Source organism: Neofelis nebulosa, chromosome X, assembly GCF_028018385.1.
Source record: "Neofelis nebulosa isolate mNeoNeb1 chromosome X, mNeoNeb1.pri, whole genome shotgun sequence".
Taxonomy (NCBI): Eukaryota; Metazoa; Chordata; class Mammalia; order Carnivora; family Felidae; genus Neofelis; species Neofelis nebulosa.
Genome location: NC_080800.1, coordinates 66,919,445 through 66,936,165, shown reverse-complemented (window position 1 = coordinate 66,936,165; position 16,721 = coordinate 66,919,445). Strand labels below are relative to the sequence as shown.

General features: G+C 35.4%; 1 protein-coding gene across 3 annotated transcripts in view; it reads right to left on the bottom strand.

Annotated features, from left to right (window-relative positions):
- The window catches only part of TENT5D (terminal nucleotidyltransferase 5D), a 100,216-nt gene extending 85,800 nt beyond the window's left edge, over nucleotides 1-14,416 (bottom strand). For 2 of the 3 annotated variants that reach the window (XM_058713174.1, XM_058713175.1), the window contains exons 1-2: nucleotides 14,263-14,416; nucleotides 9,199-9,274 (exon numbers count right to left, since the gene is read on the bottom strand). The gene's annotated coding sequence lies outside the window, so the exon portion shown is untranslated. Of the gene's footprint in view, nucleotides 1-5,788; nucleotides 5,861-9,198; nucleotides 9,275-14,262 lie in introns of those variants that run through there. The other variant, XR_009257050.1, reaches the window with a different exon arrangement.
- Nucleotides 14,417-16,721: the final 2,305 nt, after the last annotated feature.

Below are 16,721 nucleotides of genomic sequence, written 5' to 3'. Positions count from 1 at the left end.
TGGCTCAGTTGGTTAAGCCTCTGACTCTTGATTTTGGCTCAAGTCATGATTGCATAGTTTGTGGATTTGAGCCCCTTGTCCAGATCTGTGTTGACAGCATTTGCAGAGCCCACTTGGGATTCTGTGTCTCCCTCTCTCTTTGCCCTTCTCCCACTTGCGTGTGTGTGTGTGTGTGTGTGTGTGTGTGTGTGTGAGTGTGTGTGTGCGCACTTTCTCTCTGTCAAAAATAAATACATATTTTATTTAATTTTTTATTTCTTTTAATGTTTATTCATTTTTGAGAGACAGAGAGAACAGAGCATTAGCTGGGGAGGGGCAGAGAGAGAGGGAGACAGGATCCAAAGCAGGCTCCAGGCTCTGAGCTGTCAGCACAGAGCCTGACGTGGGGCTTGAACTCACGGACCATGAGACCGTGACCTGAGCCGAAGTCAGATGAGCCACCCAAGTGCCCCTCAAAAATAAATAAATATTTTTTAAAAACAGGTTAACTCTAAATCCCATGGTTTTTGGGGCGCCTGGGTGGCTCAGTCGGTTAAGTGGCCGACTTTGGCTCAGGTCATGATCTCGCGGTCCGTGAGTTTGAGTCCCGCATCGGGCTCTGTGCTGACAGCTCAGAGCCTGGAGCCTGTTTCGGATTCTGTGTCTCCCTCTCTCTGACCCTCCCCTGTTCATGCTCTGTCTCTCTCTGTCTCAAAAATAAATAAACGTTAAAAAAATTAAAAAAAAATAAAGCCCATGGTTTTTAAAACTGCCTCCTAATTTCTCTAGGAACATTTGTCTTATACTGCTACAATACATATATAAAACACCATAAATCTTGTTTCTTTTACAAATTTTTAAAATAAAAACGAAGACATGGAAATTTATGCAGTGGATGATTCTGATGTTTCTTACATAAAAATGAGAATATTTACTCTGTATCAGACAAGTTTTCTTAATATTAAGAACACCACTAATTTTACCATTAACAAACACAAAAAGTAGTTCAAAAACTTGGAAATATAATTCCTGGTAATTCTTTTCTGATCCTACAAAAAATCTGTTTAAATGTTTATTTAATTTTGAGAGAGAGAGAGAAAGAGAGAGAGATTACAGGATTACATAAGAATCACTAATATTAGGAATTTCTGGTATAGGAGAGGATAATGATAAGATTTACCAGGGCTAGCATGTTTTTTAACGACAACATTCAAATCATATCTTGTCTCATATCGGTAATAAGTTATAGTAAAGACTAGATTTGGAAAGGAGGATACCTAGATTTTAATATTGACTCTAATACTGTCTGTGGGACTTGCCAAGTCACCTCACCACTTTGAAACTTTAGTCTCCTCTGTGCAATTAAAGGGTTGGACTAGGTTAAGAACATTAGCATCCCTGGGACACCTGGGTGGTTCAGTTGGTTAAGCGTCCCACTCTTGATTTCAGCTCAGGTCATGATCTCTCAGTTCATGGGTTTGAGCCTTGCATTGGGCTCTGCACTGATAGTGCACTGTCAGTGCAGAGCCTGCTTGGGACTCCCTCTCTCTCCCTCTATTTCTGCCCCTCCCCTACTCTCGCTCTCTCAAAATAAGTAAACTTAAAAAAAAAGACCCTTAGTATCTCTAACTTTATATGAGTTTATTCTACAAAAACAGAAGGTCAGCTATCTTAAGGACACTGCGCAGAACTACTTTGCTCAATTTGGAACTCTGTTCGTTATCTTTTTCAGTTTTATTTCAACATGTAGAGCTATTAGTGAAGAGCTCCCTTGGTTCTTCTAATATATATGCCTTTATCACAAATATCCAAATAAGCTGACTATTGCTCTGTAACCTCCCTGAACATACACTATCAAATATCACACACAAATGATATTTCTCCCATATCATGTGCAACCAACAATCTGCATTCCTCCTAGTAACTTCAACAGACTAAGAACTTGAGTTGAACTTTATTTTGTACTTTAAGAAAAAAAGTCACTATTTACCGAAACATATTTTCTAGTTCTAGCTTATATCAAATTGAAAATTCATTTTTTATACCAAAATTCAGCTTTAAATCACATACAGTTAACCAGTCTGAACAGGAACCAACACTACCAAATTCTAAAATTAATGATTCAAACTATCAAGATATTCTCCAAATGCACCTGAATCAAAATAGTATTTCTTTTGGTTCAAATGCCTTAATTGGATTTTTTCACCCTTCTATTAGAACTGTGTGGTAACTGATAGCCCATCCAATAAGATATTAGCTTAAAATTCATTCAAAAGAAAAGAACACATCTTTCAATACCCAAAACAAAAATTTTATTCACAACTTATAAATTATCTCATTATTCATCTGCCCATTGAGTTATTTAGCAATAAGATCTTATTGCAGCATTATTGCTATTGTATCATATTAAGTGCAAACTAAAAAAAAAATAATGGTGTCGCTATAGGCAGTACAGTAAAAGCTGTACATTTGTGTTTGCTTATGTGTAAGATAGTTTAATGAAGCCATAAATATCAACCAATAAACCAGGGACAATTGATTTCTCAGTCTCACTCATCTGGTTCTGGACCTTCTAAAATTATTTTAATATCACACAGCTCTAAACTATCTTTTATTTTTTTATTAATTTTTTAATGTTTATTTTTGAGAGAGACAGACCGAGTGTGAGTGGGAAAAGGCAGAGAGAGAGAGGGAGACACAGAATCTGAAACAGGCTTCAGGCTCTGAGCTGTCAGCACAGAGCCCAGCGTGGGGCTCGAACTTTGGAATGGCGAGATCATGACCTAGGCTGAAGTCAGATGCCCAACAGACTGAGCCACCCAGGCGCCTCTCTAAACTATCTTTCAAAGACTGACATCTCTAATCTCTACTACACAGGACAGAGTTAACTAGGAAAATGTTACTAAGATATTACCCTTGATATGCTTATTTGATTGGTAGCATTTTCAGTCAGTGAAAACATGCCATGGAAGAAACAAGAAATACATTACTTAACTACATAAACACTAGAGTTTCATAGTCTCCCAGTTAGGATTTAAGGTGGGGTTACTGACTATACCAACACAGACATACCCCTGGAGTGTAAATAGGTATTAATCTTTATCCCTATGTTTTCAATCATGTCATTCTACCTATCTGGAATTACTTTCCTTTCTCCCATGGTCTACCCTAATCTTTTAAGTCTGATGTCTTCCATGAAACCTTGAGCATTCTAGTCAATATTGATATCTTCTACATCAAACCAGTGTTGCAAAGTTAACACTTAGTGTTCTCTAATTGTTCAATATATGCTGGTTTGATTTCCACAACTGAATTATAACTTCCTTGAGGACACATTCATGTCTTACATTTCTTTTTCATCCAGAGTTGTGGGAAAAAGAAGGTATGCAAAAATGTTCATTAATTGATTAATTAGATTCAACAAAAACATCTCCTATTACTACATTAGTACAAAGACATTAGGAGAACCTTTTCTCCAAAAAAAAAGTTCCCAAAGAGTAATTAAAACCACAAGTCTGCTTCATGAAGAAAACTACTGATTTAATAAAATCAGTGTATTCTTTGTGTATAATGATATCAATTTGTCCTATGATTACAAGCTTGAAGATAGTTCTTTGCCCATTCAGTTTTAGAGAGGACAAGTATTTAAAAGTTCTTACTACATCTCTATGACCAAAATGCTTCAGACACAATTAAAAAATAATAAACCAGGACTTGCTTCCTGTAACACTTAACTACATGGTATTTGACAAGGTCTTCTTTTTTAGTCATTCACAATGAAAATTATCTTTTGTGGTGGGGGTGGATATATTTCTCTTGAAAGGTATTCTAATCAGAAGGACACTTCAATATATGATATTTAATAACTGTAAAATTACAGGACCATCAATCAACTAACCTATACCATTTATAAAGATATCAGGGTCATAAAATCAGGAACAACTTTGCGAGCACTAAAATTAGTTAATTTTTATCATTATCAGAACAGAGATACCTGAGATTCATAAGAGAGTAGTTTCCACTGCTAATTCTGTTGGAAGCTCATTCATGCTCAGTTACTGACTGGTATCAAAAGCATCTAATATGTATAAACATAAATAATCTGCTATTTGTATTGAACAGGCAGTTCTCAACTTCAGATATATTCACTTAGACAGAGATTATTTTAACAGACATGTTTGCCTGCTGAAAATAAGAGTTTCTTGTCTTCTCTCTTCAGCTAATTAATCTTTTCCAAATCTCTTACTCTCAGCTAATTAATCGTTTACAAATCTCTAACTCCTCAAATATTTGCATATGTTTCCCAATCACAGACATGTAACTGGTTATGAAGTCATCTCTCTGAATAAAAGAAATAGCTCTAATTTAAAAATTAATAAAACCTCATCAATATTAAAAATGTACTAAGTTTCGGGGTGCCTGGGTGGCGCAGTCGGTTAAGCGTCCGACTTCAGCCAGGTCACGATCTCGCGGTCCGTGAGTTCGAGCCCCGCGTCGGGCTCTGGGCTGATGACTCAGAGCCTGGAGCCTGCTTCCGATTCTGTGTCTCCCTCTCTCTCTGCCCCTCCCCCGTTCATGCTCTGTCTCTCTCTGTCCCAAAAATAAATAAAAAACGTTGAAAAAAAAATGTACTAAGTTTCAACTATATGCAAGGAAATCAGTTGGTTCCAGGGGTCACAAGTCATAAGTAATAAAATGACCTGGTCCTAAAGAAGCTTATAAACTGAATGAAGAGATAGGCACACAGATAAAAAGATAATAACAATTTATATAGTAACCAAAGTTGTTTATTGCAGTGATTACTAGAAGTGGTTGTATCACTCTGATTGACACCAAATTTCTAAACGGTAACTTTTTAGAAGTTGACAGATTTCTAGTAAATATTAAAAAACATGAAGTATTGGAACATTTATACATTCATGCACCTGATGTGGTCCCTCTTTGCCTAATATAAGACTATTAACTAAATCTTCACTTAATTGAAGTGCATCCTATGAATTCTAGTTAACTAAATCTTCACCTTAAAGTTGCACTGTATCCTATGAATTCTAGTAAACCCTTCTGAGTCTAAGTATAGAAATCTCAGTTGAGCTTGAGATTCCTTGATCAGGCATGACTTTAAAGTATTCCAAAGGGTTGGTACTAAGGATGAATATGAGAATGAGTAAAATAAATAAAAAATAAAAAATTAGGGAGGGGCACCTGGATAGCTCAGTCAGTTGAGCATTTGATCCGATTTTGGCTCAGGTCATGATCTCACAGTTCATGAGTTTGAGCCCCACATCAGGCTCTTTGCTGACAGCTCAGGGCCTGGAGCTTCTTCAGACTCTGTGTCTCTCTTTCTCTCTGACCCTCCCCTGCTCACGCTCTGTCTCTCTCTCTCTCTCTCTCAAAAATAAATAAACATTAAATTTTTTTTTTAAATTAGGGAAAGGGTAATAAAAAAGGAGAAAGGAACGCTAACAACTACTACTGCTTTAAATAAAAAAATTAAGAACTATAAAATAATAATATAATGGAAAATATGCTTATCAAATATATGCCCATAATCTTTCTTTCCTTCCCTCTATACAAAGTTAAACTTACTAAAACCATACTTTATTTATTAACATAATTGTCAAAGGGAATTTTCAAGATGATCCTTTCTACCCTGTTCATAAATACATATTAAATGAGGAGTTATTTGAAAGGTGAAATAAGAAATGAAAGGCTAACTTCACAACAATCTAATGTATGATCTTTAGCAAGTTCCACAACCTCTCTTTTTTCCTCCAAGTCATATATTTGTGCCTCTCTAAACTTTGTATCTTATCTCCAGTTAAGGTAACTTCAGTTAGATAGATGTGAAATATTCAGTGATTTCTTTTATAAAGAATTAAATCTGAAAAAAGGAACAGGCTATTAATTTTTATGTAGTCTGGATTACTGCCTAGATCTGATTAAGCTTCAGCTTAGGACAAATGTTAACTTCCAGTATATCTCAGCTACAACTAATCAATAATGGTCTTATAAATGTGAGGTTCAGAGAGGAGGAAAGCATGTGACAAACCTTCTTGACCAGAGCTACGCAAATCAAACAGGCAATGAACCTGATATACTCACACTTCGTATACTTTTGCGTGGTACATTGATCTTGTCCTGTAGTCTTTCCTTTTGACTGAATAAGAGCATAATAAAAGCCACCCTGGATTAGTTCATCCAGCTCAGTATTCTGTTTCTCATAATATCAGTTGTGCAGTTCTAAGCACATACTAGGCAATCAATATGTCATTAAACTGTTTTTGAAATAAGCAGGCATATCTGACTTCTAAAGCATCCCAAATAAAAGCCATAAAATGCTTCCATCAAATGCATGCAAATTTAACTCCTTTTTGAAACTTCATTTCCAGTATACAAAACCTTTTTAACTACTTGTCCACTTATCTTAAGATAGATATTTCTACCCAATGACCCAGTAATTCTACTTTCAGTATATACCTTAGATAACTCTTGCAAATGTGTACAGCATTATACAGTTAGTTACTGCAGCATTTCTTGTAATTGGGGAAAAAAATGAAAGCAACCTATAAATGTCCATGAAGAGGGAGTGGATAAATAAAATGAGCCATATTTGTATAATAAATTATTACATATACAAATGTAGATACATCAACATGGGTAGATATCAAAAGTAATGCTTGATAAAGGGTACAAAACCTAGACATATACTAATATTTATGTAAATTTAAAAACATAAATATATTGTACATTTTATTTTATTTAAATGTTTAGTTTTGAGAGAGACCTAGAGTGAGAGCAGGGGAGGGGCAGAGAGAGAGAGAGACAGATAGACAGACAGACAGAATTTGAAGAAGGCTCCAAGCTCTGAGCTGTCAGCATAGAGCCTGACGCAGGGCTCAGACTCATGAACTGTGAGATTATAACCTGAGCCGAAGTTGGATACTCAACCAATCGCGCCACCCAGATGCCCCCAAAATATTGTATATTTTACTTGAATGCATATTTATGCGTGGAAAAGGATGCACCTAGTACCTCATGAAAGTAGTTGTCTCCAGGAGGGAGAGCAGAGAATAATACTAGTGAGCGTGGTCAAAGAAGACTTCAACTTCACTATATTTTATTTACTTGGTTTTAAAAAGAACTGGAAACAAATGGGACAAAATATTGACTATTGTAAACTCTTGGAGGTGGAAACATGGATATTTAATATATTATTATTTATAACCTTTATATTTTAAAATTTTCTCATATAAATAAATTTTCTTGGGGCACCTGGGTGCCTCAGTTAGTTAAGCACCCAACTTTGGCTCACATCATGATCTCGCAGTTTGTGAGTCTGAGCCCCATGTTGGGCTCTGTGCTGACAGCTCACAGCCTGCAGCCTGCTTCAGATTCTGTGTCTCCTCTCTGCCCCTCCCCTGCTCACACACTGTCTCTCTCTCTCTCTCAAAAATAAATGAACATTAAAACATTAAAAAAATTTTTCTTATAAAACATACAAAGAGAATCATGTAATATTGAGACAATATACTATAAAATTATTAAAAGCAAACAAAAAATAAATACCTCCCTCTATCATCGAGTAGGCTGAGTCACAGGAAGATAGCCCACTCTTTGCTGCTCAAGATCCTAGGAAAAAATTCATATTTACTCTACCCATACACTCCACCATTTATGCTGATTCAATCAACATGTGCCCATTCTTTCTAGACAGAAGAATATTAAATAGTCCATTCTGATCAAGGCCCTTCTGACACTTTTCGTAACTTCTTCTCTGACCCCTTTCTTTTCTTTTAAATGCTTATTTATTTTTTTGAAGAGAGAGAGAGGGAGAGAGAGAACAGAGGAGGGGCAGAGAGAGGGGCACACAGAATCCTAAGCAGGCTCTAGGCTCTGAGCTGTCAGCACAGAGCCCAATCTGGGGCTCAAACTCACAAACTAGGAGATCATGACCTGAGCCAAAGTTGAATGCTTAACTTACTGAGCCACCCAGGTGCCCCTCTGACCATTTTATTGACATTAATTCTTTCTCAAGAAGTGGTGAATAGAAATACCAAAATTTTTCCAAGCACCAAGGTACCATGCTTTTATATCAGTATGATTTTCTCCTTTGTTTCAAATACCTTTCTTGATGGTTACCTCTTTATTTAGGGTGTTTTGGCTGCAGAAGACATTACTAAGCTATGATTTCTGAGAGCCTCTATTTTAAGTATTTTAACATTCAGAATAATCTCATTTAATCCTCATAATAAACCTAGGAAATAAATATTATTACCCCTGTTTGTGTGAATGAGGAAATTGAAACACAGAGATTAAATAATTTGTCCAAAATAATCAGCTATTAAATATAGGAGCCAGAAATTCAAACCTAGCTCTGAATGACTCTAAATGTCCTGCTGTTTCAAAAGCCTCCATAGAGAAAAATTTTACAATGACTTCAAAACCCCTGTCCTGGATCCAATTTTAGCAATTTTAGTAAAACAGTTCAAAATCTAGAGATGTTATTGTTGCATTGCTTTTGCCACAGTTATTCCTAAAGAAGAGTAAGCTTAAAGATGTTTTGCGGTTATTGCTGTTGTATGTCTGTTGGTTTTATACATAAGGCAGCACTAGCTGATGTTAGAGCTAGAGTACTGGTCCTTAATTAGAGATTTTATCCTCCAGAGGATATTTGGCAATCTCTGGAAACATTTTTGGTTGTCACAACTTTGGTGGTGGGAGTAAGCAACTGGCATCTAGAAGCCAGTGATACTGCTAAAAGTCCTATAATGTATAGGACAGCCCTCCAAAACAAATGAACTAACCAGCCGAAAACGTCCATAGTGCTGGTTGAGAAACCCTGACCCAGAGGTTAAGAATTATGGGCCACATTATAGATGATTTTGGGAAAAAAATAACATGCAAAAATAATAGAATGTATGTTAATTACATTGGAATTAAAATAAAAAAAAACTTTAAAAGATAGAATGTGTGTACTAAAATATAGAGAACTAAAAGGATTTACAAAGCATGCTCTGTACTAACCAGTTACCAGATAAATTTCTAAAACCATAGGAATGACTGACAGAATTTTGACTTGAAATTCTACAACCGGTCTATGGTGAGAAAGTAAATAAAAGCAGTGTCTAGAACTAAGTGTGTAGGTGCCGTGGTCAGTAAAATGGGATATAGGAGTACAGAACAGTAGCTTTTTAAGAGAGCAAGCGCTTTGTTTTTTACCTTGCCTTCACTTGTCCTTCTGATAAAAGTCTCTTATTTTTGCTTTTTCTTCTCTTGAGTTTTCTTCAAACAGCTCCTGGATGGTAAAATAACAGAGATAAGAAAAAGGCATATTAAAAATGAATTTCTTTATAAGCATTTATACCTATATTAAAGAATTTCTGAATTATACAGCTCTCAAAACTACTTTGGAATCATCCCAAAGGGGAAAGCATCTCTAATAATAATGGAAAATACTTTATTCTTTCTCATGTCACTCATTAAGAATCAATCAACTCATCTAATAAGATATAATTGTATTGATTATTCACATTTTAAAAAGGTTTCCTGGCAAAAGCAAATTTTAATGTCTTGAGTGCTCTGTTATAATCAAAGCTTTCCAGAAAAATTCTCTTTCTGATAACTATATACTACAATCACCAAATATCACCATTTGTTACTAAAATAACAATGAAATCTTAGGAATGATCACTTATAAAGGTGGTAAATAAATGGATGTATTTTTCCTAATTATCCAAGACTTTTTTCTGTTTCTATTTAGTTGACTCTTACACTCAGCTTCTTATCTGGTCTCCTTATGTTTATCTCTCACTTGCTAATCACAAACTGGATATTTTTCAGGTCACCTATTGCAGCCACTCAAACCCATCTTCTTGTCTTTAAACTTCTGTTCCTACCTCACCTTCTATATGTCTCAGCTAATAGAACTTTACCTCTTCTGTGCTCTAATTTCTTTCTTCTGTCACTTGAAGAGTTATAGACTAGGAAACCCAGGAGACAAATGATACCAGCCTAGGGAAAAACTTTTTCCATTGTGAGCAAAGAAAGACCCTATGATATGGATAGAGCTAGAGAGTATTATGCTAAGTGAAATAAGTCAGTCAGAGAAAGACAAATATCATATGATTTCACTCACATGTGGAATTTAAGAAACAAAACAAATGATCATAGGGGGAAAAAAAAGAGAGAGGCAAACCGAGAAAGACTCTTAACTATATAGAAACAATGGATGGTAACCAGAGGGGAGGTAGGGGGAGGGATTAAATAAGTGATGGGGATTAGGGAAGACACTTGTGATGAGCACTGAGTGTTGTATGTAAGTGTCGAGTCACTAAATTGTACACCTGAAACTAATATTACACTATGCTAACTGGAATTTAAATAAAAACTAAAACAAACAAACAAACAAACAAAAAACAAAAACTAAAAAAAACCCCTTAGATTCTACCTCTCTAGGATTTCTAAAAAACTGAATCTTCTTATAGAAACCAGAAAGACTGCTGACCAACTGGAATAACTGTTCATTTTATTCCTATACCCAATGGGCACCTAAAGTATAGAAAGCAAGAAACAGAAGTGGTCTAATGATTCCTACTTGCCAATCTGCTATATTCATTCAAAAGTGCTGGATTAGAAATCAAGGAGTCCTGAACTGAATATAGACTCCATTTGCTCAAAACTTGCTTGGACAGGGGCACCTGGCTGGCTCAGTTGATCAAACATTTGACTCTTGGTCTTGGGGCTGTGAGTTCAAGCCCCACTTGGGTGTAGAGCTTACTTTAAAAAAAAAAAAACTTGCTTGGGCAAATCATATGATCTCTCTGAGCTTTGGTTTTTAATTTTTTCTTTTAATTGGTAAAAAGAGGATCATAATTCCTGCTGAGGTTGCCTTACATTACTTTTAAGTATCAAATTAAATGATGTATAAGAAGCATTTTGTAAACTATGAAGTTGCATCCACATTGAGCTATTTTAGGCAATGCAGGATATATGTTACCCTATATTAAAATGTTCATTTCAATTACACAAACAGAGGCAAAATACAGACTTCTGAGACCTATTCCAAATTTATTCTATCAGAATCTATAGAGATCAGTCCCAGCCATCTGTATTTTTAACAAGAACACCAAACTTTGAGAAATACTACATATAGTACAACATTCTCATTCATAGTGTATGAGAGTTTACTTCATACTTCAGTGAAAGTTTAACCATAGTTACCATTTGATTTTCTGATCATCTTGAAACCATTTGTTAAAATATAACAAAAATGCTGTGTAGTCACAAAAGAACTAAAATTAAATTGAAAAAAATTAACTAATTTAGGTTTTAACTGCAATTTTTAATAAATATTTTTAACTTTAAAAAGCAAAGCTTGTTCTTTTTTAACACAGATTGTAAACATAGTTGATTAACCATGAATATAACTCAATTTACAGTGGGAATTAGTATAATTTACATTAACTTTATTTGAATAATATCAAATTTTAATATATTCAATAGATGCTGAGTTAAGACAGTATGTTGGCTCTTTATATCTCAATTATCATAGTAAAAATGCATAGATATTTTAAAACACATATAAGTATCCATAATGAAATTTACCACATCCGGTTTATCAATATGTGACTAATGTTGCTTCAGTTAAACCTTCGTATCTAGAGTTAACTAAAATCCAAAAGAACAATTTGGGAGGTCCAATACTTGCCATCTTTATCATTATAGCCCTGTTCAAAGGGTGAAAGGAGAACAAGGTAGTTGCCTATGTAGGTGAGACAGAGTTGGAGGTATTAATCTGATAGAGTGGAAGAACCAAAGCCAAGATCCAAGATAACCCAAAATAATAAGAAATATAAATACAATAAACAATAAATGAGGGGTGCCTGGGTGACTCAGTCAGTTGAGCTTCCAACTTCAGCTCAGGTCATCGTCTCAGTCTGTGAGTTTGAGCCCCGCATTGGGCTCTGTGCTGACAGCTCAGAGCCTGTAGCCTGCTTGAGATCTGTGTCTCCCTCTCTTTCTGCCCCTCCCACCGCTCGCACTCTGTCTCTCTCTCAAAATAAAATAAATACATAAACATTAAAAAAAATAAATGAATAATAGTTCCTAGGGTGAGAGAGTAAAATTATATTGTTAAAGATTATATCTGACTTTAAAAAGGTTAACTTTAATCATCACTATAATAAAATAAACATTGCCAGATTTCATCCTAATATGTTAGGAGAGTTAAGTAAGTTATGGATCTTAAGTGTTTAGAGTATGTGTTAATATAACACTAATATATTATTAGAGGCTATATAACCTGGAAGCAACCCAGATAGCCATCATCAGAATAATGAATGGGAAATTACAAAATGTTCATATAGTGGAATACTCTACAGCAGTGAAGATGAATGAACTATGGTTACAAGCAGTAATACAGACAAGCAACATTACAATGAATTACAAAAGCAAGTCAAAGACGAAAAAGAAGTATGATTTACACAGAGTTTATGCACAACTAAATAACTTTTGTTATTTGCACAACAATAACTATTGTTCGGGGATATAAAAACTATGATAAAATTATAAAGAAAAGCAAGGAAATTACATATAGATTTGAGACAGCAGTTGCCGCTAAGGAAGGAAGGAAAGGAATGTGATTAGGGAATGGGTACACACGGGAATTTAAAAGGAATGGTAGTTTTCTTAAATTGGGTCACAGATGTTTGCTGTATTGCTTTTGTTTATTCTATACTCATGTTTTACAAATATTATTTTATACATATTCAATATTTAATAAAAACAATTGAAATTTGATGTCTTTGCTTTCTATATTTCTTTGTAATAAAAGAAGTTTATGATTTTAAGACATTTCAATTCCTTGCTTCAGCAGCAGGAATTATACATATACTTTAAATACTTCTATTACTATGTCTAAAATCAAAAAATAAATTATAAAGCTAACTTTAAGACATAAGATATCCAACAAAAAACCGGGCAAGTTTTGGAGTCAACATTAGTTCACAACTCATAACAATTTCTTAATCTTCTAAGTGGTTAATCAATCAAAGATACAGGATATGCATTTTTTTTACTTAACATGGACAACAATAACAAACTTCTTAATTGTAAAAATCTTTATATCTTAATTCTACTAAAAACCCTAGTCTATCCTAAAGATTCCTCTCTTAAGAAGTTCTATGAGATGCAAAACACTTTAAAAACACTTTTTTTAAAGGCTTATTTTATAGGCTATGCACATATAACTAAAAATAACACAAAACATGGAAATTCTGAAGCTTTAGTGAATTGTTCTGGTCTACGTGTGGATTTATTGTAAGAGCTGTGTTAATACATATTAAGCATATAGGAAAGAACTTATTTAAAAATATTTTTCATTTTCATACAAAAAAAAAGTTCTCAAACAGTGAAATGCAATTGCTTATCTAGCATGGAAAGTGATGAAACAACGACGAAATGTGCCATTTTTTTTGTCTCTATAAAGGTAAACCTTCATCTGAAACGTATAGAAACAGAGCAGGATCAAAAAATAAATATAATCTTTATATAGTTTCATTTATGTAAGTGGTTTCCAAATTGTACTTTCCCCAAAACCATATATTCCCCCAAAAAAGGTTTTTCCAGCATCGAGCATTTATAATTTGGTAACAGTCTGGACCTTATAGGACCATTTTGGTGCACCAGGAAACCATCCTAAAGATAAAAAGACAATTATGTATTCATTATTTTCCCACATATTGAAATTTTAAAGATGAGAAAAAAATTAAAGCCAAACTTATAAAATTCCTCAGAAAGAGAACAATTATCCTAGCTATTTTTTTTCCAAAGCAGATCTTGGAATTTCCAAGAGTTTTAAAACGAAACGCAGCGATACCGGTAAAGATCCCCGCTTCCTTCCCACAAATCTAGAGATGGCGTCTAATAAATTACCTTTGGATATTTTAATATCGCATATAAAACGCCGACCACTTAGTGGTTCAGTTAACCCGCCACCGATTATATTTTGGAAAGGTTTCATAGTAATTTTCGTAATTTACACCATCTACTGTGAAAAATAAGAATAATCTATTTTGTACGAATTTATACTTCACAGCAGCTTCACCTCTTAAACCTGCGCTTACTTATTTTGTCCTCCCCTTCTAACTTAAAACTTTAAGGATCATGATCCTTTTTAAAAGTTCAACTGAACCTCACAAATCAAAATTACCAACCCCGCTAATCCCGGAGGCCCTCATTTCATACGGTTATACATATTTTTAAAGTATTTTAAAAGCCCTATACCTTTTCCTTCCTCCGTAAGACTTAAACTCTGAAAACAGAAGTGAGGGGCCAAGGATAGTGTGAAATCTGTGGAAAGAGTTGGGGTGGAAGATTAAGTAGAGTTCGGAGTACAACAAAAGAAAGAACTAGACTGTTAGCTGGAGGACGAAATCCGTTAGGGGCTGGGTTAAGAACACAAGGGGGAGGGGCAGAACCTCGAGAGCCCGCCGACGCCCCCAAGCGACTGCAGCCCACCCTAACAGCCTCTCTTGGAGGCAGCCATTTTGGCATTATACAAGCTCCGCCCCTCCGTCTCAGACCGCTCCAACCCCCCCACCCCCGCAGGCTTTGCGCGGAAACAGGAAGTGGGACTGCGAATCTGGGAGCTTGGGGAGCAGCAGGTCGGAACCAGGGCGGTACCCTGAACGCTCTCTTATGAAACTCGTGTCACTGCTTTGGGCTGTCGCCTCACGAGAAAAGTTGTGGGACCATGTCGAATATGGAGAGTATCCTTTCCCGTCTGAAAAGCTGCTGCCAGGGTTTAGGGAATGGAAGAAGGGCAGGGCCTGGTGACCTTTTAGGTCTAGTTGTGGAAGGATGGGGGCACTGATGCTGGTTGATAGGCGCCTGTAACTTTTGTTTGTTGTTGCTGTTGTTTTCCTGGTAGCCGCCTTTATCCAGGAAGCGGGACTGCTTTGGCGAGAGTCAGAGGAGTAGGGGGGACTGGCTTGAAATGATTCTTGAGCGTGAACCCTTGTTCAGGGCTGCTGTCACCTGTCCTTTCAGTTACTTTATCTGCTTCTTAGAAATTGAGGGGGAGTTGTATGGAAAAAGGCAGCAGGAGTTTGCTAGAGGTTTAGAGCAGAGGTATAGGTTTTGAATGCAATACGAGGGCAAATAGTTTTTGTGGAATTTCTTCGTTTTTCTGGGCTTAGGTGACTGGTAATGAGGTGAAGTCCTTAATAGCGGCCCCGCAAACTAAATTGAGTGAGTGCTTGTTGTTAATAATTTGATTTAGCACATGAGGAAACTCATAGTTCCCCAAAGCTATAAAAGTTCATCAGTTGCAACTGTGTTTCCACTTAAGCACTAAGGTCAGGTGAAGGTTAGGAACCAAGCTGTATGACACCCTGAATTGAAGGATGAATTCGTTTTTTACAACTGAAATACCATCACAGGATTTTCATTTCTCTGTAATTTCGCCTTCTTCCAGGAGTTGGCATTGTAGAAAATAGAGTAGCTTTGTATTCTGCCACTGAATGAAACTTGGCAAAATGACAAAATGTGGGTAATTGTTTGTTATTGTTTGATAGCTTATGTTAAAGCTCTTTTGTCTTCATTACTTTGTAAATCTGATAAAAAGGAAGACTTCTGCTGGGAGGATAGAATTATATAAGCCAGACTGAGAATATTGATAACCTATTCTGTGCAGACTGATCATGATAAACAAAGAATAAAATGATCTATTTCATGAACAGAGTAGATAACAGAAAGGTCCAGTTATCACTGCAGTTTAAAGGATATGAGTTATGGAAGTGTAGTTGTGTTAGATGATTGTTTTTAAAAGTAGCATCATAAAGGAAAGAGCACGGGACTATGAGTCAGAAGATGAATTTCTAATCCCAGTTCTGCCTCTTAAGAAGTGAGTTAGGGCAAGTCATAAAGCCTCTGTAAGACAACCTTTACTCATTTGTAAACATACTAACCTACCAACCTTATAAAGCTACTGTGAAGGTAAAATGAAATGGAAGGGCTTATAAATTGTAAAGTTTTGAACATACAGTTAAGTATTATGAAATAGAGTACAAATTGCTATCTCTTTCCCCAGAACTTTGGGAAGGATTTGAGGTAAAAGCTCTAAAATTGCTTTTTGTTTCCTATTCGAATAATGCAAGTTATTTTTGCTCTTCCTAAGCCCACCTTATGTGACTTCCAATAACAAGATAATTAGTAATTTTCTTTACTGAAAAGCATGTATGCCTGACTATAATTCAAATTAGTAGTACTGTTATCAATAGTTTTATACCTAAAATGATCTATTAACTACCCTTCATTCTATCAAAAGAAGTGTAGAATCCAGACCTTTGCCTTATAGAGGAGTAAAATGACATGGACTCAGGCCTGTCTTCCATAAATAAAAGATTTGAGTTGAAACTTGAGTAACATTTGTCACCTATATAAAATGCAAAAATCTCATTACTACAGTATATAGGAAGACCAAATGTGCTAACAGTTGAATTAGCATGGTAATTGTGACTTCTGTTTTCTGTTAAACACACTGAATTTATCGTGGTGGACTAGATTAAATTTCACTTTAAAGAACTTGATGGAATGGCCAAATATAGTTGTTGTAATGTGTTTGTATAGGTGTTTTACAAGTGTAGAACTAAGAGCAATATGTGTGTAATATTAATACAGGTGTTTCAGTAGTGTTTGATTAACTTACAGGAATGAAACAATAGAAGAGAAATTAAGGGATA